Source organism: Bison bison, unplaced genomic scaffold (assembly GCF_000754665.1).
Source record: "Bison bison bison isolate TAMUID 2011002044 unplaced genomic scaffold, Bison_UMD1.0 scf7180017864035, whole genome shotgun sequence".
Classification (NCBI taxonomy): Eukaryota; Metazoa; Chordata; class Mammalia; order Artiodactyla; family Bovidae; genus Bison; species Bison bison.
The window spans coordinates 12,122,315-12,146,903 of record NW_011494607.1 but is presented as its reverse complement, the minus strand read 5'-3'; positions in this window follow the sequence as shown (position 1 = coordinate 12,146,903).

The following is a 24,589-nucleotide window of genomic DNA, read 5'->3' as shown; positions in this document are numbered from 1 at the left end:
GCTCTTCAGGCGGAGAAAGCCTGAACACCACAATGAAGACCCAGCACAGCCAACATAATAATAATAAATAAATAATAAAGAAAGATTTCCCAGGTTTGGCAAAATCTTCCCAAATAACACAGAAAAATGACTCAATCTATTCCATGCCCTTTATACACTCTTATAATGATACTGTATATGTACAGAGATAAATAGATTTCTTTTGTTTTTTTTTTTCATGATTTTTATTTAACTGATCTTTAGCTATATGGAGTACTGAATTTACTTTAAAACATTTACGTCTGAAACCAAATTTCACATAATCAAGCTGTTTTCTTTCATATGTACCCCATTTCCAGGTACATATCAAGAAGTTACTTGTCTTGCCAAAATATAGTTCAAAACCCAACTCAAAGTATTCTGTTATGTTACAAATAGTCATCCTGAAAAACCAACAGGACATAGAACAGCAAAAAATAGCTAGATGTAGCTTTATTTAAAATTAGTTTTATTAAAATAAAGTTTTAAATACCCATAAATTCTAAAGTAACCATATAATTAATTCACGTTGATAATAAAGGAATACGTATCTAGAGGTGGTTTTATTTTGATGAAGTCAGGTGAAGATAAAAAAAGAAAGAAATTCAAATGCTGAGTATGCTCTACAAGTCATAAAACATAAGGCTTTTATTGTATAAAATGGTCATTTCTTTTATGAGAGAGAAAAGGGCAAAGATACTTTCAGAGAAAGAAATTGGAAGTTATAAAATTTAACTAAAAATTTGAATAACCACTCAAATATGCATTACAAAAGCTGGTTTAAAAAGAAAACACATGAACACGTGTACATGGAGGTTTTAAACAACATATATTTAGAGGCTAGCATTGTATATGTGTCGCACATGATGCTGAGTGGGAAATCACTAAAAAGAGTTTCATCCAGAATTGTTGAGGCCAAAAGTCTGTTTAAAGTTATCATGCAAGTTCCATAGAAATTACAATGCTGTCCATGATTCTGGCCACTGGGGAAAATCAGATTTAAATTTGGATGCCAATCAGGAACTTAGTTGCTTCTCAAAATATTATAAAACATAGATCCCGTCTCTGTAGTCGTATCAGAATCATAGAATAAAAGACACTGCAGAGATAGGCAAGAAGCCAATATGCCCCATAAACAGAAATAGAAAAGCACAAACCAGCAGAGATGAAAGCAATGTGAGACACAGATAGAAAACAGCAGAACTTGGAAGAAATGGAGGACTATTCCTGGAATAAGAATGGAAAGAATATTCCTAATGTTAGTGGGTTACTCAGTTTTTTTTAGTGAGTGACTGGGAAACATATATTGACATTAGGACTTAATTATGTATGGATGTGAGAGTTGGGCTGTGAAGAAAGCTGAGCACCGAAGAATTGGTGCTTTTGAACTGTGGTGATGGAGAAGACTCTTGAGAGTCCCTTGGACTGCAAGGAGATCCAACCAGTCGACCCTAAAGGAGATCAGTCCTGGGTGTTCACTGGAAAGACTGATGTTGAAGCTGAGACTCCAATACTTTGGCCACCTCATGCAAAGAGCTGACTCATTGGAAAAGACCCTGATGCTGGGAAAGATTGAGGGCAGGAGGAGAAGAGGACGACAGAGGATGAGATGGTTGGATGGCATCACCAACTCAGTGGACATGGGTTTGGGTGGACTCTGGGAGTTGGTGATGGACAGGGAGGCCTGGCGTGCTGCAGTTCATGGGGTTGCAAAGAGTTGGACACGATTGAGTGACTGAACTGAACTGAACTGAATTTAACAGTCAAATTTTGTTTGGTATATTTATGCTTAAATTAATTGCATTATAACTGGGACAATCCTTGGGCAAACTGAGTAAGTTGATCCCCCTAAACAGATCTGAGCATTTTGAAACCCTGGGATCTGTTTTTCTCACATAATTTAGTGAGTGTGTTATTTTTTTTTTTTCCAATTCTAAGCTATTATTTCATTCGGACCAAAGGAACAATGTAGAGCAGGTGATTATTCACTTTGAAGAGATAATGAGAAGGGAGAGACATATTTAATAATCCCATCAGAGTGACTTGTTGAGTTTTGTGTGTCACTGTGCTGGTGTTTTTGTCGACCATGTTGACTGGTTTGCTTCTGTAAGCACTCAAATCACTGCATTTGTCTGTAAGGTTTAATTACCTTTTATCAAAAAGAAGCCCTGCTGTTAAGCATCTGGCCAGTCTCTCATCTTCATAACATGAAGGGAATACAGGATTCCAGCCACATATCTTGGGCCCAGTTGGTTCAGTAATGTGATGTTGCCATTCTGTGCGGCAACTCTGTCGCTTTGTAATTAAAACTCTGGTGAGTTAAGTCGGTCAGGCCCAGTAACTTAGAGATCATGAAAGCAAAAAAATCAAGAGAAATTTACTTCACCGCATGAGTCAAATAGCTAAGAAAGCAGTGGAACAAAGATGTAACCCTGAAACTGCACTTACCTTTCAGTGTTGTTTCTTAGAGTCACATTGATTTATTTGAGCTTGCCAGGATGTTCCTTTTTTAAAAGACCTAATTTACTAACAGTGTGGGATTTTCCAAGTTGTTCACTCCCCTCGGATTGCATTTTCATTTGCTCTAGCAATAAAGACCTCTAATATAGAGACATCACAATTGAACTCAGTGTGGGAGTCTCTCCAAGGCAGAGAAATTCCCATATATCTTTTGCTCTTGTATGGAATCTTTTCAGTCTTTGGATCCTAAAAATGGAGAGCAATTTGGCACTTGTTACAATTTATTACTGATATCCACCTCCTTTGCTTTTTGTTGTTGTTGTTGTTCAGTTGAGGAAGTTATGTCCGAGTTTTATTTTTTAATAGACCAGGTTAAATGACCATAATAACTCATCAGAGGGGAAAAAAAGCTGTAATTGGACTTCTGCCTGCTTGACACTAGTTCCTAAAAAGGGTAAATTTCATTTCTTCATTTTGAACTTGGAGAACCCTGACATTTTATACAGGGTGTGAAAAAGTTCATGCATGGTGGCCTCAAACAAGAGTAGGGGCACTGTATAATTTGTTTTCTAACCCTGGGCACTTTTCAGAGGGAAAGGGAGTGCTTTTAATAATTATGCTTGGACACCCGGTGCAAACCAAATTCATTCCAGGAAAACCAGGACTTGTGGTCACACTTGAGAACCTCTAGAATATCACAATGCTCAGTTCTTAGCTGGATTAAAGGGTACAAGGAAAAGACAGGGAAATGGAGGAATTATTATTCACACTACTTATCAACCTGCTCCTACAGGGCAAAGGGACATGGAATTCTATTTTCCAAACATTCTCGGTTTATAGAAACAAAAAGAGAAAACACATTCATTTAACAAATATTTATCAGTTACTTATCATATGCTAGGTATTGGACTAGGTTCTGGAAGTATATCAGTGAGCCAAAATACAGATGGTTTGACATAATTTTTTGACTTTACAATGGTGCTAAAGGAATAAGCTTTCAGTAGAATCTGTACTTCTAATCTGAATTTTGATGTTTATAGGGTATCCATATGTGGTATGACACTCTCTCATGATGCTGAGCATTGCCAGTAAGCCACAGCTCCTAGTCAGCCACATGATCTTGAGGATAGAAAAGTGATAACATTCACAATCATTCTTTAGCCATGCTACCATTTTGTTTTTCATGTTCAGTACAGTATTCAAAAAATTATGATATATTCAACAGTTTGTTATGGGCTTCCCTTGTGGCTCAATAGTAAAGAATCCACCTCCCAATGCAGGATATGCAGGTACGATCCCTAGATCAGGAGAATCCCCTGAAATGGCAGCCCACTCTAGTATTCTTGCCTGGAAGGACATCCCATGGACAGAGGAGCCTGGTTACAATCCATGGGTTCTAAAACTAAAAAACAACAGTCTGTTAAAAATATAATAAAGTATAACAAAATATACTATTTTGTTAGATTTTATGTTGGATGATTTTGTGGGCTACTTAAGTGTTCTGAGCACGTTTAAGGTAGGTGAAGCAATGATTCTCAGAAGGTTGTATTTTGTTGTGTGTTTAGTCGTTCAGTCATGTTCAACTGTTTGCGACCCCATAGACTGTACCCCACCAGACTCCTCTATCCATGGAATTCTCCAGGCAAGAATACTGGAGTGGGTTGCCATTCCCTTCTCCAGAGGATCTTCCCAACCCAGGGATCGGACCCAGGTCTCCCTCATTGCAGGCAGATTCTTTACTGTCTGAGCCACCAGGGGATGCTTTTCTGACTTAAAATATATTTAATTTACTGGGGGTTTATCAGGACAAAATATCATCATAAGACTAGGAATACATATGGCATCCTTGCCTTCACAGAGATTGTAATTTTGTTAATAATATATGAATTAATAAAATAATCACAGATGTAAATATATCCTTAAAAAATGAGATTCAAAGTTATAAACAGTAGTGCACAGTCTTGTGAGAACAATAAGGGAAAACCCAGACCAAATCTAGTGCTCTAGGTAAGGCTTTTCTGAATTGGAGTTGCATAGTTGAGGGGGTAATCATTTTAGACACTCAAAGGTGGCAGACACCCTCCTGGCTAAACTTGGGTTCTGCTCACTTGGAGGAGCCCCCCTATCAATTGCTCCCCATGGCTCTGGGTTCTGCTCACTGGAAGTTTCTGGGTTTTCAATTTGTCTTTTTGGTTAAGTATGAAAGGAAACTAGAAAATATGTCTTCCTTGGGGGCTGAAATTTCTCAGCCTGCTTTAAGCCAGTACAGATTGGGAATGCCAAAGTCCTTTTGTGATTTAGTAGGTCTTTTGTTTTGATGGTTCTTTTAACCATGTCAATTTTCCTAAGATAGCAACGCTTTCAGTTTCTTACTGGCAACATTTTAACCCTTTGAAAGGATTCACTGGATGTCTAGAATCCCATGAATTCTTTTCTTTCTCCCTCTCTTCCTTTTTTAGTACTTTTTTTTTTTTCTTTCTAGGAGTTACATGTATGCCTTGATTTGCTGCATATTTCCAGGGAGACTGAGTTTTAATCAGCCATTGCTTTTCAAAGGCCTTCTTATTTTATAACCTTCACCAGTACTCTTGCCTGGAAAATCCCATGGACAGAGCAGCCTGGTAGGCTGCAGACCATGGGGTCGTGAAGAGTCAGACACGACTGAGAGACTTCACTTTCACTTTTCACTTTCATGCATTGGAGAAGGAAATGGCAACCCACTCCAGTGTTCTTGCCTGGAGAATCCCAGGGATGGGGGAGCCTGGTGGGCTGCCGTCTATAGGGTCGCACAGAGTCGGACATGACTGAAGCGACTTAGCAGCAGCAGTAGGAGATGACGACTGGTTACGTCTTCCTGGAATTTCAGACTTTTTCAATTGTCTTTCAAATGTATTCGCAATCTGTTCAAGTCTTTCTGAACTCATTTCATTTTGTCTTGTCAAAGGCTAACAACTCAAGCTATTAATATCCTATTTTTCCACTTCTGCAACCAAAGCCAAAATGTACATTAGGTACATTATTGGCTTTCTAAGAAATAGCAGATGATAGTTTTCCCAGTTGTTTTGCCGCTGCAAACATATGTTACCATCTTTCCAGTCTTCATAATAGTTTTCTCAATACTGCTATGGGATACTCCAAAGCTAATATTTTGTATTTTTTCTTGCATTAGAGCAGCATTTCACTTTTGAGCATCACTTTCTGTTTAACCACCTTAGATTAATTAGACTGTGGCAATAAATAAGCCCCAAATCTCAGTGGCTCAACAATAGCCATTTATTTCTCACTCATGCTGTTGTTCATCATGTATCAGTTCAACTCCTCACTCTAGAGCTCAGTGATAGAACATCCCTCATCTTGGATATGGGCAAATAGAAAAGTAGATTGACCAATGGAATGTGCCTTTAGAGCAAGAGACCCGGGTTTGATCCCTGGGTAGGGAAGATCCCCAGGATAAGGAAATGGCTACCCATCCAGTATTCTTAGCAGGAGAATTCCGTGGACAGAAGAGCCTGGCGAGTTACAGTCCATAGGGTCACAAAGAATCTGACAGGACTGAGCAATGAACACTTTCCTTTCACTTGGGCTTCCCTAGTGGCTCAGACCAATTTCACTTTCACTTTTCACTTTCATGAATTGGAGAAGGAAATGGCAACCTACTCCAGTGTTCTTGCCTGGAGAATCCCAGGGACGGGGGAGCCTGGTGGGCTGACGTCTATGGGGTCACACAGATAAAGTGACTTAGCAGCAGCAGCAGCAGTGGCTCAGTCAGTAAAGAATTTGCCTGCAATGCAGGAGATTTGGGTTTAATCCCTGGGTCAGGAAGATCCCCTGGAAAAGGGAATAGCTACCCACTGCCATATTCTTGACTGGAGAATTCCATGGACAGAGGAGCCTGGTGAGCTACAGTCAGTCAGACATAACTGAATGACTAACACTTCAAGTTCCTGGGCTTTCCACGTGGTGCAGTGGCAAAGAATCCATTTGCCAATGCAGGAGGTACAAGAGGCGTGGGTTTGAACCCTGAGTTGGGAAGATCCCTAGAGTAGGGAATGGCAACCCACTCCAGTATTCTTGCCTGGAGAATCCCATGGACAGAGGAGCATGGCAAGCTACATTCCATGGAGTTTCAAAGAGTCAGACACAAGTAAGCACAGAGCATACATACACTTACAAATTTCCCTCAGGAAAGCATCAGATGTTATAGTCCAAATGAAGGAATAATTATTTCCTCATCAGCAAGGAGCTTCAAAAAAGAGAAACGTCAACTTTTACGGAAATGGGTCTATAATTTCACCACGTGTTCTTCCCCACCAGCCCCCTGACTACCATTTCATTCTCTGCTTTTCCTTTGAGAATTGTCCCACTCTCTTTCCTTTATTCAATAAGGCAGGTTCAAGATACATGCACAGGTTAAAATCAGTATCTCTAATATAAAAAAAACTTACCCAAGTCTGTTTACTGGTAGTTCAATTTCCTATTAGATGATAAAGAACTAGAAAAGTAAATGAAATTTATATTCAGTTTTATTCTGTTCCATACACTTTATAGACTCTAAAAGATTGGGTAGATTTATATTTCCAATATATGTTTAGAAAAGGACAAATGTGATTCATGCATTTGGATATGGAAAATATAAATAAATGGAGAAAAGAAAGAGTATAGCTAAATACAATATGAACCAATATTTCATTAAATTGAGTGAAACTTTATAATTTTATATGTATATTTGTATAAAAACTGTTTAAAGTACTTTTCTGTTTAAGCACTACACTATTTTTAGATAGTCTGGCCTTCAATTTCTCACTTCAGAAAATGGGAGCAACAATATTAACTTTATATTTTAAATTTAAGGTAAATAATATATAGAAAGCACACAGTTCCTATATGGTTTATTATAGTTGCTTAATAATTGTTCAAAAAATTTATTATTTCAGTAAAGTTTCCTTTGTAAGGTTCACATGCATAGGGGAGAAGGCGATGGCACCCCACTCCAATACTCTTGCCTGGAAAATCCCATGGGCAGAGGAGCCTGGTAGGCTGCAGTCCATGGGATTGTGAAGAGTCGGACACGACTTCACTTTCACTTTTCCCTTTCATGCATTGGAGAAGGAAATGGCAACCTACTCCAGTGTTCATGCCTGGAGAATCCCAGGGACGGGGGAGCCTGGTGAGTTGCCGTCTATGGGGTCGCACAGAGTTGGACACGACTGAAATGACTTAGCAGCAACAGCATGCATAAAAATAAAAGAAATTATAAATATTGGGCTTCTGTGGTGGCTTAGATGTTAAAGAATCCACCCACAGTGCAGGAGACCTGGGTTCAGTCCGGGTTGGAAAGGTCCCCTGGAGGAGGGCATGGCTAAACCATGCCAGTATTCTTGCCTGGAGAATCCCCATGGACAGAGGAGCCTGGTGGGCTACAGTCCATGCGGTTGCAAAAAGTTGGACATGACTGAGTGACTAAGCATATAAATATTCAGAGATGGTTAGAAATGCAATAATGCCAGGCCACAGAAGCTGTGGTGGTGATGTTTAATCTCTAAGTCATATCCAGCTCTTGTGACCCCATGGACTGTAGCCCGCCAGGCTCCTCTGTCCATGAAATTTCCCAGGCAAGAATACTGGAATGGGTTGCCATTTCATTCTCTAGGGGATCTTCTAGACCCAAGGATTGAGCCTGTGTCTCCTGCATTGTAGGTGGATTCTTTAACTGACTGAGCCAACAGGGAAGCCTCTTAAAAATAAAATAAATTGTAAATATTCAAGGATAGCTAGAAATACAATAACATCAGGCCAGAGAAAGTGTAGGACCCATGAAAAATTCAAACATGGCCATCCTTATGAATCACATATCCTTTGTACAGTTTCCTTATTCTTTATCATTTCTATTGCTACTAGATACTTTGTTTCTCTCTTAATTCTGTACAACTTGTGTCTATCTCTGAGCCTCTTCTTATTTGGAACTTCTACATCTTCTTTCATATATATCTTTATTCCTTGTAATTTTGTCATTAAAAGAAGCTAGAAAGGGTACTTTCCTGGTAGTGCAGTGGTTAAAAATCCACCTTTCAATGCATGGAATATAGATTTGATCCCTGGTTGGGAAACTAAGATTCTACATGCCTGGGACAACTAAAGTCAAGCACTGCAGCTACAGCTTGCATGCTTTAGAGCCCATATTCCACAACAACAGAAGACCATGTGGGGCATCAAGCTCATGGATTTTCTTTCATTGCTTTGACTTTTGGCATAGTCACTGCAAACTTCTGCGTTAATTTCCCAGATATAGCTTCACTCAGAGATTTTTACTCCTCTGCACTGGCCATGGCCTATTTTGACCATGTCTAATGTAGCTACTAGAGAAGGCACTGGCAACCCACTCCAGTACTCTTGCCTGGAAAATCCCATGGACAGAGGAGCCTGGTAGGCTGCAGTCCATGGGGTCACACAGAGTCAGACACAACTGATGCGACTTGCAGCAGCATCAGCAGCAGCAGCAATGTAGCTACAAGATCAAGGTACACTGTGTGGAACATTTTACTGCAAGTTTCAGGTGTATCTGTATACACTACAAAGTGGTATCTGTATACATGACAAAGTGATTACCACCACGAGTCTAGTCACCATCCATCATCATACAGTGAATCTCCTTAAATGATTTCGCCCACCCTTCCAACACTCTTCCCCTCTGGTAACCACTAATCTGATTGCTGTGTCTATGAGTTTGTTTTTATTTTATTTTACTTCTTCAGTTTTATAGATTCTACATATAAATGAAATTGTACTATGTTTGTCTTTCTTTCTCTGACTTATTTCACTTGGTACATTTTAGTCCAGCCACATTGTTACAAATGGCATAATATCATTCCTTTTTATAATTTTCCATTGTATATGTTTACCACATCTTCTTTTTCAGTTCATCCATCAATGGACATTTGTTTTCATATTTTTGTCTATTGCAAACAATACTGCAATGACCATGGGGGTGCATAGGTCTTTTTGAATTAGTGTTTTCATGTTCTTTGGACAAATATCCTAAAGTGAAATAATTGGGCCATATGATACTTCAGTTTTTAGTTTTTTGAGAAATCTCTAAACTGTTTTCCGTAGTGGCTGATGTTGGTTTACATTGCACCAACAGCGCGTGTGCATTACTCTCCTCCACATCTTTACCAACACATTTGTTGTCTTTCTGGTAAGTCATTCTGACATGTGTAAGGTGATCTTTTTTTGTGATTTTGATCTTCAATTCTCTATCAAATCACTTGATACTAGCATTCATTCTATTCAGATTTTCTATTTATTCACAATTCAGTCTTGGAAGATTGTATGTTTCTAGAAATGTACCCATTATTTCTAGGTTATTGAATTTGTTTATGTATAATTTTTGTAGTTTTCTTATAATGATTTGTGTTTCTATGGTATCAGTTGTAACTTCTTTTTCATTTTTGATTTTGAGTCTCCTCTTTCTGTTATTGGATAATCTAACTAACATTTGTCAATTTTGTTTGTCTTTTCAAAGAACAAGCTCTTAGCATTGTTAATCTTTTCTCTTGCTTCTTTTTTTAGTCTTTGTTTAAACTATTTCCACTGTGATCTCTTCTTTCTCCTATTAATTTTGAGGTACATTTTTTACTTCTTCGTCTAGTTACTTTAGGTAAAAGTCTGATTTTTAAATTTTTCTTCTTTCTCCTTTCTTGAGGTAGGTCTCTATTACTACAAATGTCCCTCTTAGAACTGCTTTTGCTGCAACTTGTAGATTTCGGTATGTCATCTTTCTGTTTTCATTTGTCTCTAGGTATTTTTTATTTATCTTTTTATTTCTTTGATGGGCTTTTTGTTGTTCAGTAGCATGTTGTTTAATCTCCACTTTTTTGTGTTTTTTACCATTTTTTTCTTGTGATTGACTTTTAGTTTTATAGTATTGACTGAATGAAGAACACTTTAGGGGAAAGTTTTCTTCATGGACAGAAAAAGAAGAGAAGGGAGAAAGTGAAAAGTGTGAACAACAAAAAAACCCTAAAATCTCTACCTGGATTTTATTCACTTCAAAAACAGGATGGATCTGTGTAACTGGGGAGCATAAGAAAAAGACATTAGAGGACTTCTGGAATTTTGGGGCTTTTCAGGTGGCGCTAGTGGTAAAGAATCTGCTTGCCAATGAAGGAGACACAAGAGACATGGATTCACAGGGCTTCAGGAAATAAAGTTTCCAAGTCCTCCAGAGCATGGTCCACAACACAGAAGCAGGAATTTAGGGAATAGACAAACAAGGAATCCATCAAGGTATGCTTCAAATTTCTGGTACCAAAAGGAACATGAAAAAAGCTTGACCTAGGGGGATTCCTTACAAGCACAAAGCTGGTCTTGGAAATATCAGGGATTTATAGATTGGTTAATAGCCAGGTTTTGAGTTGTCAGCAAGATAATTGACCCTCAAGGAGACTTTTTGTATGCCATGATGTAAAAATGCCTTACATTTCTTTTGTGAGAGATGTACTGAATGGGATAGACAAGTTGGAAACCCTATGTACAAGATGGAATGATTCTGGGCTTGGCCTATTACAGTATGTCTTCTCTTTTCCACCATATTCCCTAGAAGTAACTCCAGATTACAAGGAGATTAAGGGGAACATGGGAAGCAAAATACAACTTGAACACTGTGTGGACTGAAGATGCACCTTACAAATAAAAGCACAAAGTTGCTCAGCAGTCTAATTTTATTTTGCCGAACTTAAAGTTTGTTTTGACTCATAAAAGAGAGGACCCTAGGCCATCCTTGACATTTATATTTTTGTGTGTGTGTTTTTTTTTAAATTTTGTGCATGTGAAATGGCTCAAAGTAGAATTTTGCCAGGAGCTTTAATCAAACAGTTTTTGGCAATTTCCAGAGGTGATCCTTTGCTGCCTTCGAAAAAGCAGAGCACACATGAATGTTTCCAGTCTTCTGGCATGTCTCCATTTCATAAGCAGTTTATTCATAGACTCTTTAAAAGTCCCTGGAAGATAGAGTAGACCTGACACCACAGAATTATTTGAAGTGTTCCAATAACCCCTTTATGGTCTCATTTCTACCTTGTTTTTACATTTCTTCTTTTGTGTTGCTCTAATGTCTAGATTTGGAGAAGGCAATGGCAACCCACTCCAGTACTCTTGCCTGGAGAATCCCAGGGACAGGGGAGCCTGGTAGGCTGCAGTCCATGGGGTTACTAAGAGTCGTACATGACTGAATGACTTCACTTTCACTTTTCACTTTCATGCATTGGAGAAGGAAGTGGCAACCCACTCCAGTGTTCTTGCCTGGAGAATCCCAGGGACGGGGGAACCTGGTGGGCTGCCGTCTATGGGGTCGCACAGAGTCAGACACGACTGAAGTGACTTAGCAGCAGCAGCAATGTCTAGATTATATCTATATAAACTCATGTCATCTAGTTTCTACATAGACCATTTAGTTAAGAAATCATGTTCAGTTTTCTACATAAAGTATCCTTTCATTTTATATAAAAATATAATACATACTATTAACAATTTTCACAGTTCTCTATGCTCATCTAAATATAATTTCTCTGCCTATGCCAATCCATTTAAATATAATTCATTTCCTATCAGAGAAAAACTTTGATGTCATAACATATTGTACAATAATGACTTAATTACAAAAAGATGATAAACTGTCTTTTTACTCTTGACATTATTTTAGATTTTACTCTTCCTTGTGGATGGCATCACTGACTCGATGGACATGAGTTTGAGCAATGCCCTGGCACGCTACAGTCCATGGGGTCACAAAGAGTTGGGCATGACTGAGCGAGTGAACTGAACTGAACTGAATTCCTTGTGTTAGACTTTTTTTTTTTAGTTTTAGAGACTAGCTTGTACAAATTAGATCCTTAATGAGTTGAAAAACTCTGAGAAGAGTCAGACTTTCCTCTGTAGCAGTACTTTCTGAACAATATGGGTTTTCTGAAGTGAGGACTGGGTGAAGGGGTATGAAGGGGAGGTGATATTTGTCAAAGAGCAGTATTCCCTGGAGCTTACATGCTGTTTCCCATCAGTGCTTAAAACCAGCAGGGTTGTTAGAACTAGTTACAGTATTACAGATGTTTCAAGCCATTAACATATGGTTTAAATATCATTGTGGTAGAATTTGCTACAGATATATTTTTTTGTCATTTAACTGGAAGTTAAATGTCTTTTCATTAATCCACAAATGCAATGTTTATTTGTCCCCAGAAAAAATAAAGATTTAGTTTGCTACACTTTGTTCTCAAACACAAGAGAGGTGACAAGGGTTGACATGTGTCAGTCCTTTCCACACCAAGTATGTGAAAAGATTCCCTAGGAAATTGTTAGCTGGGTACTACATCTATTTGTGAAGTGAATGATAAACTATTGTTCCTCTTGTTTCATGACCACTAGGGAGATGAATGCAATTTGCACAGTGCAGTGGTAATAACTAATGTGACATTTTCAAAGGAATCTAATCATGGATTCTAAATATTCATACCGAGGGCCTCTGCTGGGAGATTTTTTTTTTCCTTTTAAAAGTGTTCTTTGAGTAGACAAACACATTGCATGCCTTGAGATAGGTAAATATTGTACTTTTAAACATATGGGTTTTAGAGCGCTATTCCTGCAAGTTGCTTCCCTACATTTAGTGCTAGTCATCTAAGCCTTGTAACTAGGTGACTGTACAACTTATCCTGCAACCTTTTGAGGGTAGAAGGTACCTTTTATAATTATACAGAAATAAGAATCTTAAACTAGTAAATTCATGGGCAAACCAAGAGGAACAATCAGTCTACACATAATGGATTTTGAAAATTGCTAACATTTTAGACTAATTATTTTATGAGGATAAATAGCAGAGGGTAGCCCTGCAATTAGGACAGCAAGACTTGCTACTTCTAAAGACAAAACCATACTAAAGTAATTTGTTAAACCTCAAACTAGAAATTGTCTTTATAATTATTCTTTCATTGTATCTCCAAAGAAAAATATACTATCTAGTCTCCAGTGCTGGCATTCATTCAGTCTTCAAAGAGGTATTGAGTGGACACAATGTGCCACCACTGTGTGCGCTTCCCTTCTGTGGTTCATTCATTCCGTCCTCCTCTGTTCCCTGTCTCTGTCTTGGTCTTCTTTAACACCTTCTCACATATTCATTTTGTCTTTCTACTAACTTGTGTATGTTTGTTACATATTGATTAATCCTTCAGCTGCCCAATTGACTTTTTTAAACAACTTTTATTTCATTTAGCAAATGTCATGTTCACTCAATGAACACTTATCAAATATATATTTTGTTCCAGGTACTGGAGATACAGTGGTGAGCAAATAAATGCTGCTTCTGCCCTCATGGCATTTATGGTCTAATTGAGCAACTGTGTAATTAATTATATAAGCCAATGAAATATTATAACTATGCTCTCTTCAGTTGAGGATTTGTGTACTGTGAGCACCTATAAAATGGGAAATAAAGGTTGAAATAATAGCTGATGGAAGATATGACCTCAATGATTAAAGAAAAAAAAATTGATCTATCAGAAAGAACCCTTTCAACATATGGGCAAATGTGGCCAAGTGTGGAGAATATAAAGAATGGACAGAAAGACCAGATGAGACTAAACAGAGAGACCACAAAGCTCAGTTCACTTAAAAATCTATTACATTTTTTTTAATTGTTATTAAAAAAGATTGGAGGAAGCCATTGAAATATTACATACAGATAAGCTGATTAGATTTTTATTTTTAGAAAAGATTCACTGTGATTATAATGGAAAGAATGGATTAGAGTGTGTGGCAGATGGATCAGTTAGAATGATTAGGAGATGCTGTGCAATATGCCTGCAATGCAGGAGACTTAGGAGATGCGAGTTCAATTCTTGGGTCAGGAAGATCCCATGGCAACTCACTTCAGTATTCTTGCCTGGAGAATCCCACGGACAGAGGAGTCTGGTGGGCTATAGTCCTTAAAGTCACAAATAGTTGGACACAACTAATGTAACTGAGCACGAGCACATGCAGCAGCCTGGGGCTGGCCCTGTGGCTCAGCAATAAAGAATCTGCCTGCAATGCAGGAGGCTTGAGTTCAATCCCTGCGTTGGGAAGAACCTCTAGAGAAGGAAAATGGCAACCCATTCCAGTATTCTTGCCTGGGAAATCCCAGGGACAGAAAAGCCTGGTGGGCTACAGTCCATAGGATTGAGAAGAGTTGGACATAACCTAGTAACTAAACAACAACAACATGCAACAGTCTAGGTTAAGAGAAGATATTATCTTGAACTTATATGGAGCTGGTAAAGTTGGAGTGAACTGGAAGTAATAGAGAGATTTAGGAAGCAAAATTCAAAGGGCTTGAGAAGGATTTGCATGGGTGGTAATAGTGAGAGTTGACAGGGACATATTCAAGTTTCTGTCTTAGTTGCTTGACAATGATTATGCCATTTATTGGGATAAGGACCTCTGGAAGAGAAACACATTGTATTGAACTAAAGCTCAAATTTTAATATGTTTTTGAAGTTCTTTTATATAATCCCAAAAGAGATATCAAATAAAGAGTTGATCTAGAGCTTAGTGTAAAGTTTAGCACCATAGACTTGAGGAACCGCAACTTTAATACTTTAGAAGAGGAGGTTGGTCATGTGAAGGAAACAAAAAATGATCAGAAGAAGAAAACTAAGAGAGTGTTGGTTCTTGAAAACCAAGAAAAGAGGTTGTTTCAAGGAGTGAGTGTTCAAAGGTTGGCAAGCTGCTGAAAGGTTGAGAAAAGGATGGAAAAATACATTGGAGAGATCTGAGAGTCAATGGAAGCTATAGCAAAATCTTGGTACAGAGGGTTGTGAAAGTTGCTCAGTCATGTCTGACTCTTTGTAATCCCATGGACTGTAGCCTGCCAGGTCCCTCTATCCATGGGATTCTCCAGGCAAGAATACAGGAGTGGGTTGCCATTCCCTTCACCAGGGGATCTTCCCAACTCAGGGATCGAACCCAGGTCTCCTGCATTGCAGGCAGGTTCTTTACCGAGTCACCAGGGAAGCACCAGGGAAGCCTGGTACAGAAGGTTGGTTGGGCAAAAAACATTATTGATGGAGGCAAAAGAATGAGCTGCAGAGAAAAAGAAAGTAAGTACAGATAATCTTCTTTTATTTCTCTTAATTGATTAATTCATAAAATATTACTGAGAATTTGCTATGTGCCAGGAAATGGCTAAGAACTAAGAATTCTTAGTGAATAAGACAATATCTGTTCCCAAGCAGCTTATAACCTGGTCAAATGTCATAAGTGAGTGAAACCTACTACTACATTTGCTTCTTCATTATTAACTCTCAGATTCCTAGAATCTCACTTCCACTTCGAATAAATTGGTGAAACATTTTTTCTGGCTTCCAAAGACCTTCCAGTTATCATATTCAAGATTTCCTCAGTGTTCAGGCTCATTATCATCTGGGAATATAATATTGATCACTACATCCTTCTAGAAAAGCTCTCTAAGCTATTGCATTTTAAACCTTCCTATCTGATAAAATGATATGCTTCTTTGTATTTTTTTCTATGGTAAAATTCTGATTTTTAAAAAATATTTTTCATATCACTAACAATTTTATATCATTCTTTCTCTGTGACCAGATATTTTTGGATATATTATCCTAAAGGTATTTTTATGAAGTGGCAAATGCTCACTATTAAAATTTAAACAATGCAGGAAAAGTGTTAAAAAGCAAAGGCAGATATTACTACCTTACCACAAATAATAACCATGCCTAATATTTAGTGAAGCAATGTTTCAGTCACTTATCTCCACAATTTACACACTGAAGTACAGACAGGCAGACATGAAAACCAAATTAACAACATAAAAATGAGAGCATGTTTTAATGGATTTTAATGAAAGTATTAAATTTAATTTGTATTTGAAAGAGAAAAACATGCAGATGTGAAACTCAAAGAACCTGTTGTTGTTTAGGTGCTAAGCTTTGTCTGACTCTGCAGCCCCAAAGACTGTAGGACACCATGTTCCTCTGTCCTTCACTATCTCCAAAGTTTGCTCAAATTCATGTGCATTGAATTGGTGATGCTATCTAACCATCTCATCCTCTGCTGCCCTCTTCTCCTTTTGCCTTCAATCTTCCCCAGCATCAGGGACCTTTCCAGTGAGTTGGCTCTTTGCATCAGGTGGCCAAATCACTGAAGCTTCAGCCTCACTCAGACCCTCCAGTAAACATTCAGGGCCGACCTCCCCTAGGATTGACCAGTCCGATCTCCCTGCAGTCCAAGAGAGCCTCAGGAATCCTCTCCAGCACCACAACTCAAAAGCATCAAATCTTCAAACAACCTAGACTGTGTTTTACCAAGAAAATATATTGCTGTCTAAAATATTTATCTTAGGGTAAGTAAAATAATATTAAGAACATAAAGAGTTTGAGATCATTCTGGTTTTCTTTTTATTACATGTACCCTTTTAACATACTTTTTCTACCTGTTCCCAAACTAGTTCTCAGACACATTTTCCCTCCATCATTCCTCACTCCAGGTATAGCACAATATTTCAAAATATACCACATCTAGATTTTATTCTTCAAACACAAAAATCTGTAGTTTTATTTAAGTTCTATTTTAAAATGGTTCTTGGTTTCACACTCAGCTTTTATACCATGGTTTCTTCTTTCCTGAATTATATACTTTGATTCATCTATTTAACTGACTTATTTTTGCCAAGTGATTTTTCAGTAGGGACCCCTGGGTCGTATTTCTCTGAGTTATTTCATCTTTAGAATGTCTGTCTGTTGATTTATATCCTGAGTGACAATTTGACTAAGTATAATACTCATGGATCAAATTGTCTTCTCAAAACTGGGAGACATTGCTCAATTTTCTTTGGCATACAGAGCTCCTATACCAAAGTATGAAGCTTTCTTTATTTTTCCCCTTTCTACTCAGATCTCTAGGTAATTTTCTTCAGTGTTGAATTTGAAAAAGAAACAGGTTATGTCTCATTAATAGTTTTATATTTTTTCATTTCTGCTTGAATGCAAGGTATTCTTTACACGTTCAAATTTGGCATATTTCATTCTTTATCTGTTTAAGAGAAATGTCACCTTATTATGTCTCTAAATATATTTTCTGTTCAAAATGCTATTTCCTGTTGATTTTATCATTATATCTGTCTTTTTCTCTCCACATTTACATATATTTATATACATGCAAATATTCATGCATATGCACATGAACAATATACATATGAATGTGTCAACGATTGTCTGAAAATATTTATTTTTATTTTTCTTCTATGTTCATCGTGATTACCTCAAGCCTTTCACCTACTTGTATAATTTGATTTTTAACCACATCTATTCTAGTTCTCACTGTCTCCAATTATTAATTAGTTTTATAATCAGAGTGTTGTATTCTAATTTTTCATCTAAATTAGTTGCTTTGTAATCTTCTTGTTTTACTGAATTTCCATTTTTATTAGACTCTTCTTAGCACAAAGTTTATAGAAGCTTACTTTTCTGTTATTTGCATTATATTTTTAAGATCTTTTTTCTTTTTAGATTCCATATATTTATAAAACTGCAACATCATGTTTCTCCCATTCCTTATTTTGCTTAATAAGCTAATATACTAAAATATTTTTTCACAAGATATTTGTGAATTTTCTTTGACCTACATCATGTAAGGGCGGTATTAAAATATTGTTTGGGAAGGAGCAGGTATAAGTATAAATTCACTTTCTGTTGACTTGCAGGGTCAGGTGGGGAGGGGGAGGAACAATGGCAGTTTGCTAGGATTTTCATTCACCCCATTATTTGTGCATTTCTCACACAAAAGCTTGTCCCTCTTCACCAAAACTTGACTACTGGGATTTTGTTTTCATATTTGTGCTTACATATTTTTAGTTTGGTTAAGGTTGTATACTTTTCATTTTTTGTACTGTTATGGTGGATTTTTGCTATTCAAAAACAGGGAAAATAAATCAATAGTATTTGAAGTCATAACAATAGTTCTCCTTGGGGAGGAAAGAGGAAGTAATGACTACAGGGCAACATAAATGGGCTTCAGGGGTACTAAGAAGCTTATACTGTTTAGCCTGGCACTGTTGGCATGGATGTGGGATAAACCATTGGGTTTTACAGTCCTTTTGTGAATTTATGAGTTTATACTTCAAACTAAATGGCCTTCATATTTTAAATAACTAAATTTTTTTTAGACTTAGGGGCAAAGATTTTAATTTGTGACTGTTAAAATAGAGCTAATAATGTTATTTTCCAAATCCTGGATATCCTTAATTACTTCTACTAGCTTAACTTGCTTAGGATTGAACTTATTAAAACCCTCTATGCTTATTCTACTTCTAATCTTTATTCCATATTTTCTCCCTCCTGACAGCTTTGCCTTTATGTCTTCCAGTGCAGTGTTGTTATTTGATACATTCAAGTTGTTTATGATTGTTTTATTTTTGGTATGTATTAGCCTGTTTTTTCTTATCTGCTTAACTGCTTAATAGTATTTTGTTCAATAGTAATTCCTGATTTATTTTAGTTTACATTTTCCTAGTATATTTTTCTTATTTTAACTTTGCTTTTTTATTTCTATTATTTAGCTTTATCTTTTTAAAAAATTACTCCTCTTTTTCACTTTTATATTTTGTAATGCTCTGGAAGTTCTAGGTCCTATTTAAAATCTATAAGTGGTTACTTACTTTTATCTTTTTCAAATGCATGCCATAATTTTATATCTTTTAATTTTCAGAACATATTTTGAAATTGCATCTTTTCCATCCTTTTCCTTTCTTTGTATTACATTTTCGTCTCTTAATCTGATTCCTATTCAGTATTAAAATGTAAAACTTGGTTTCAGTTTCACTAGTGGTGAATATATGTTCTTCACTTTTGAACTACTAATTTTACTTTACATCTTGTTAGCTTAGCTTCTATTGTAATTTTAAGAAATTGTTTTGAAGAAATATATATGAATAATCTACTTTCTGTGGGCTTAGTTGTAAAAGTTATGTTTCTTTCTTGTTTGTTAATATTTGCTTCACTTTATTTTTCTGTTTAAAAGTTAAGTAAATAATTTCTGTGTCGGCTTGGTACTTGAACCAGATGTGGTATACTGTCTGGTTTGTTGACTTGAGTGGCTGTCAAATATTTTTGGATTAAGAGCTGGAATGGAGTGTAATGTGCACAGGTCTTGGTCTACTCCCAGAATGCACTGCATTCAAGGCAGCTCCATTCTACCATAAGCTTTCTTTACTGTCGGTCTCCATGAGAAGCATCCTCAGAGGATGTGGTGTAGGATTCCCAGTACTTTTCCTCCATTTCACCCTTGGAGTTACCTCCAGAGACTCTGAAATGATGAATATAGGTGGGTTTAAATACAGTTCTATAATTGTTCCAGACTGGCATTAGATGTTTCATCCATCTCCCCAGAACATACCTGGTAACACAGTTTTAAAAGTATGCATTTAGCTTTCTTTCTGGATTCTCAGGGTTTTTTTGTTTTTCCTGGAAAATTAGGAGATGCTGTATTTTACCCTACTATAAATATGCTATTCAAAAATAATACAAGTCTACTTTAAAAGGAAATTTATATTTTAACCTTAGAAAAATAAATGTATCAGACCATAAGAATCCACAGAGAGAGAGGCGACAAGGGAGAAATGTCAGTTCTCCATTGGGAAGAGAGGTTCTCCCTAGGGGAAGGGAGGTAGCAACTGCTTTTTGACACTTAGCAGTCAGAGTAAGTGACAATGAAAAGTAGATAATGCTTGTGACAATAATAGCAATACACACTGAAATTGATGGGGCCACCTGAGAAAACTCTGTAGCTAGGAAGAATACAGTATATAATTAGAAAAAAAGAAAAGAGAAGAAATTAATGAACTGGAAAATAATTATTCACAGGCTTTTCTTTTTACATATTTGTTCATATTAATTGCCCACAGTATGCTAAGTACTTATAAGCTTTATTTCATTTCCACAGTAATATGGAAAAGATATAATTTCTCTGTTCTATAGGAGAGAAACATACAGTTAAAATAATTTGCTAAAAGTCACAGAGATACCTTCATTTCCTGTCTATGATCTGGAAAAATAAACTCTTCCGTAGTCAGCCTGACTCTTTCTACCTGATGACATTAATTTTGAAAATATTGTTTATTAAATATAAAATGAAGCTATAAAGCATATATTTTATTTAAATTCAAGTGTAAAATGTGTGTTTGTCAGAATTATGGTATATGTCTATGCTTTTCTGACTCATGTAACTAAAGTAAATGAAATTGTAATCAGGTCCTTCTTGATTATTCTAGGACAACTAATCACCTGTTGCCAGCTCTCCTAGGTGAAGACAGACTTGTATAAGAAACTGGAGTATGTCTTGGACTTTCTTAGAAACTACATTAGATTTCTTAGAAAGTAGACTAAAACTGGATTATTTCACAGCTAGAGGAATGGTAGAAATATTACTAATATAGATATTAACTTTGTAAGGTCAATAGGTACTGAGTTGTAGTTCATATTCAATTGCTCTGATTACTCATATTAAATACATTAGCATGAGTCTGGAAGCCCTACTTAATTATTAACCTTAATAGAGGAGTTGATGATATTACCTTAAGAGTTTTTGGCTAGAAAATGACACTTGGCATGCATCAGGAACTCCGTGGTCTGCCAAGAAGCGCAATGTTAACACCCATATAATGAATTATAATAAGTGGGTTATGTGCTACATGCCCATATTTCTACTTGAAACTCCTCAAATGAACCATAAAATCAAGGCCATTAGGAATACCTTTAACATCTTTGGGAGAGTGAAGATCAAACTCTTTATGTACTGTAATTTCCAGTTCCATACACATAGGATAAAATGTGGAGCTTCTAGCAAAAGTGTCCTGTCCATAATTGACCAAGTATAATTTAACACTGAGCACCTCTAGGTGTCACATGACACAGGGGAACACACTCCCGCTGTTGGGGTGCTTCCTGTACCTGAGCAACTGCGAATCCATTGATAGGGATGGAGTTTTGAATCAGGTATGCACATTCTAAAATTATTTTGCTTTCTTCCGTGCCTGATAATAACAGTGCTACCTTCTTAATAGTTTCAGAGAGGGGAAGGGGAATCCGGTTATAAGGCTAGCACTTTAATTTCTACAGAAAGATATTTCTCTACACAATTTTCTTCCTGTCATCTCTTTCCATGTGAACACACTGGAAAATAATACACGGATGATACCAAGAATGATTCAGGGATGTCTTGCTTTTCCTTAACCTTAGCTTAGAAAATATTTTCTTAAATCTAATAGTGTCAAAGTGGGAGGCCAAATATCAGGCATAAGTGTGCTCTCTTATACGTGCAGTCGTACTTTCCTATCTCACCACAATGACCCTGGATTTAATGAAGAGTGGAGATGGAAAGGAAGAAGGGAAAGAAGTCAATGCATTTTCCACACCAGCAGCTGGTATGCATATTACCTGGACTCCTGTCCAACGTTGAGTAAGGTTTTATTTATTTATTTATTGTTGTTATTTTTAATCACTTCACAAAGGAAGGGAACAGTAAGGGGTTAGAAACAGGGATCTGTAGGGGGAACCTGGGCACAGGTGAAGTTCATTATAGCTCCTTGCTGCTCCTTTTTTTTTTTTTAATTTGTAGCAGAGCTTGCTGCTGCTGCTAAGTCGCTTCAGTTGTGTCCGACTCTGTGTGACCCCATAGACGGCAGCCCACCAGGCTTCCTGTCCCTGGGATTCTCCAGGCAAGAACACTGGAGTGGGTTGTCATTTCCTTCTCCAATGCATGAAAGGGAAAAGTGAAAGTGAAGTCGCTCAGTCGTGTCTGACTCCTAGCGACCCCATGGACTGCAGCCTACCAGGCTCCTCCATCCATGTGATTTGCCAGGCAAGAGTACTGGAGTGGGTGGCCATTGCCTTCTCCGTAGCAGAGCTTAGGTAGCTGCAAACAAGAGTAATTTATGTTCAGTTCTCCCAGCAAGACCTACCCTGAGACAGACTGTCTGGTCAGCACTCCATTCCAAGAAAGAAAAAAAATCACAGAAAGGAAGAGATAAGACTCCATTTATTTCCTAATGTAGTCTTTTCTCCAAGTTTCTTACCAGTAAACCTTTAGAATGAAAGCCCAATGGAGAAACTAACTTTACCTCATGATGTGGCTAATTTAGGAGAAACTCAAAGGCTTGATCACTGTCATCTATTTCTGGCTCTCTGATTTAGCAGACAGATGAAGTGCACTTATAGCTGACAGATGTGGAAATCCATATATAGCCAGACAAATCTCTAGTGGCTACTGATGCAAAATAATATGAGTTGTTTCTGCAAAGGTCAGTTGAAATTTGCATTTGAATTTTTCTTCCTGGGGTGCTTTTAATGATAGGATCAGGTCCTCAGGCTCTTGTAGTAAAATGTGCTCTCTAAATTTGTCAATTACATTGAGGTAAAATCTGAGTTGAGGAAATGCTAAAGGAAAAAAAAAGTGCTCTGAATATTTACAACGTACATAGAGAATGGCTGTGAGATGACTGAATGAGAATTGTGACATTAATCTACCCTTGCAATTACTCTGTTAATTGGCAACTCGATTATCAAAATTAGAGTTCATTAAAGGTAAAATGTTTCTTCTGTAAATTTCATCTCCACTACAAGATAATACAAAATATGATGCTCAGTGGGGAGACTATTTTATCCACTTGATTCATTTTATAGCTTACATTTCTGAATACTAAATTGTGATTATCTGTCTGATTCATTCTTTTTAAAGAACTCATCATTGCTATTGTTTTTATTTATATAAAGTTAGATTGCTTTCATAAACTATCTAATCCCAGCTCTCTGCACTGTAGAGTGTATGAGTACACTTAATTTAATTCACATTTTCACTTTTTATTGCTCAAGAAAATGAAACAAAAATCCAAGATTATTAAAAGTCAATTTAGATCTATATACCATTCCTTACTGACCCAATTTAATAATATTTTGATTAGTTATTTCAATAGCTTGACTCTAAAGTTAAAGAAGTGTTGACTGTATAAAAATAAAGGAGTATAATCAATATTATAACTTAGCGTGAGTCAATTTGTTTTGATTATAGGGGGTACTCATTGTGAAACATCTTGAGATTTTGTGCAATAAAGGGTATATGGGTTTTTTTCTCTCTTCTTTCCATATTTAGGACTGTTTGTTCAAAAACAAGAGAAAAAGACAAGCTACATTAATAAAGTAGGTCCCTTAGTCACTACCAGATATGATACATAAAGAAATATCTCAGGGCAGTAAGTTTAGTTGATAATCTTTTCCTAAAATATATTGTAGGTTACCTTTTTACCTTCTAGCAACCATCTCAACGTATAGTCTACAACTCACATTTCATGAGTATTTTATGAACCTTATAGTAAACATGTAAGCAAATTCTGTTCTTATAATTGTAAAGATGTTTTGTAAAGCCTGATAAGTAGTTATGGATGCAAATCTATAGATGTCTATGCACATATATTTATTTATTTATTTTCTAAATTTATTTATTTTATATTGGAAGCTAAAAACTTTATAATATTGTATTGGTTTTTCCATACATTACATTGACATGAATTCGCCATGGGTGTACACGTGTTCCCCATCCTGAACTGCCCTCCCACCTCCCTCCCCTTACCATCCCTCTGGGTCATCCCAGGGCATCAACCCCAGGCATCCTGTATCATGCATCAAACCTGGACTGGTGATTCATTTCACATATGATATTCTACATGTTTCAATGCCATTCTCCCAAATTATCCCACCCTCGCCCTCTCCCACAGAGTCCATAAGATTGTTCTATACATCTGTGTCTCTTTTGCTGTCTCACATACAGGGTTATTGTTACCATCTTTCTAAATTCCATATATATGCGTTAGTATACTGTATTGGTGTTTTTCTTTCTGGCTTACTTCACTCTTTATAATAGGCTCCAGTTTCATCCACCTCATTAGAACTGATTCAAATGTATTCTTTTTAATGGCTGAGTAATACTCCATTGTGTATATGTACCACAGCTTTCTTATCCATTTGTCTGCTGATGGACATCTAGGTTGCTTCCATGTCCTGGCTATTATAAACAG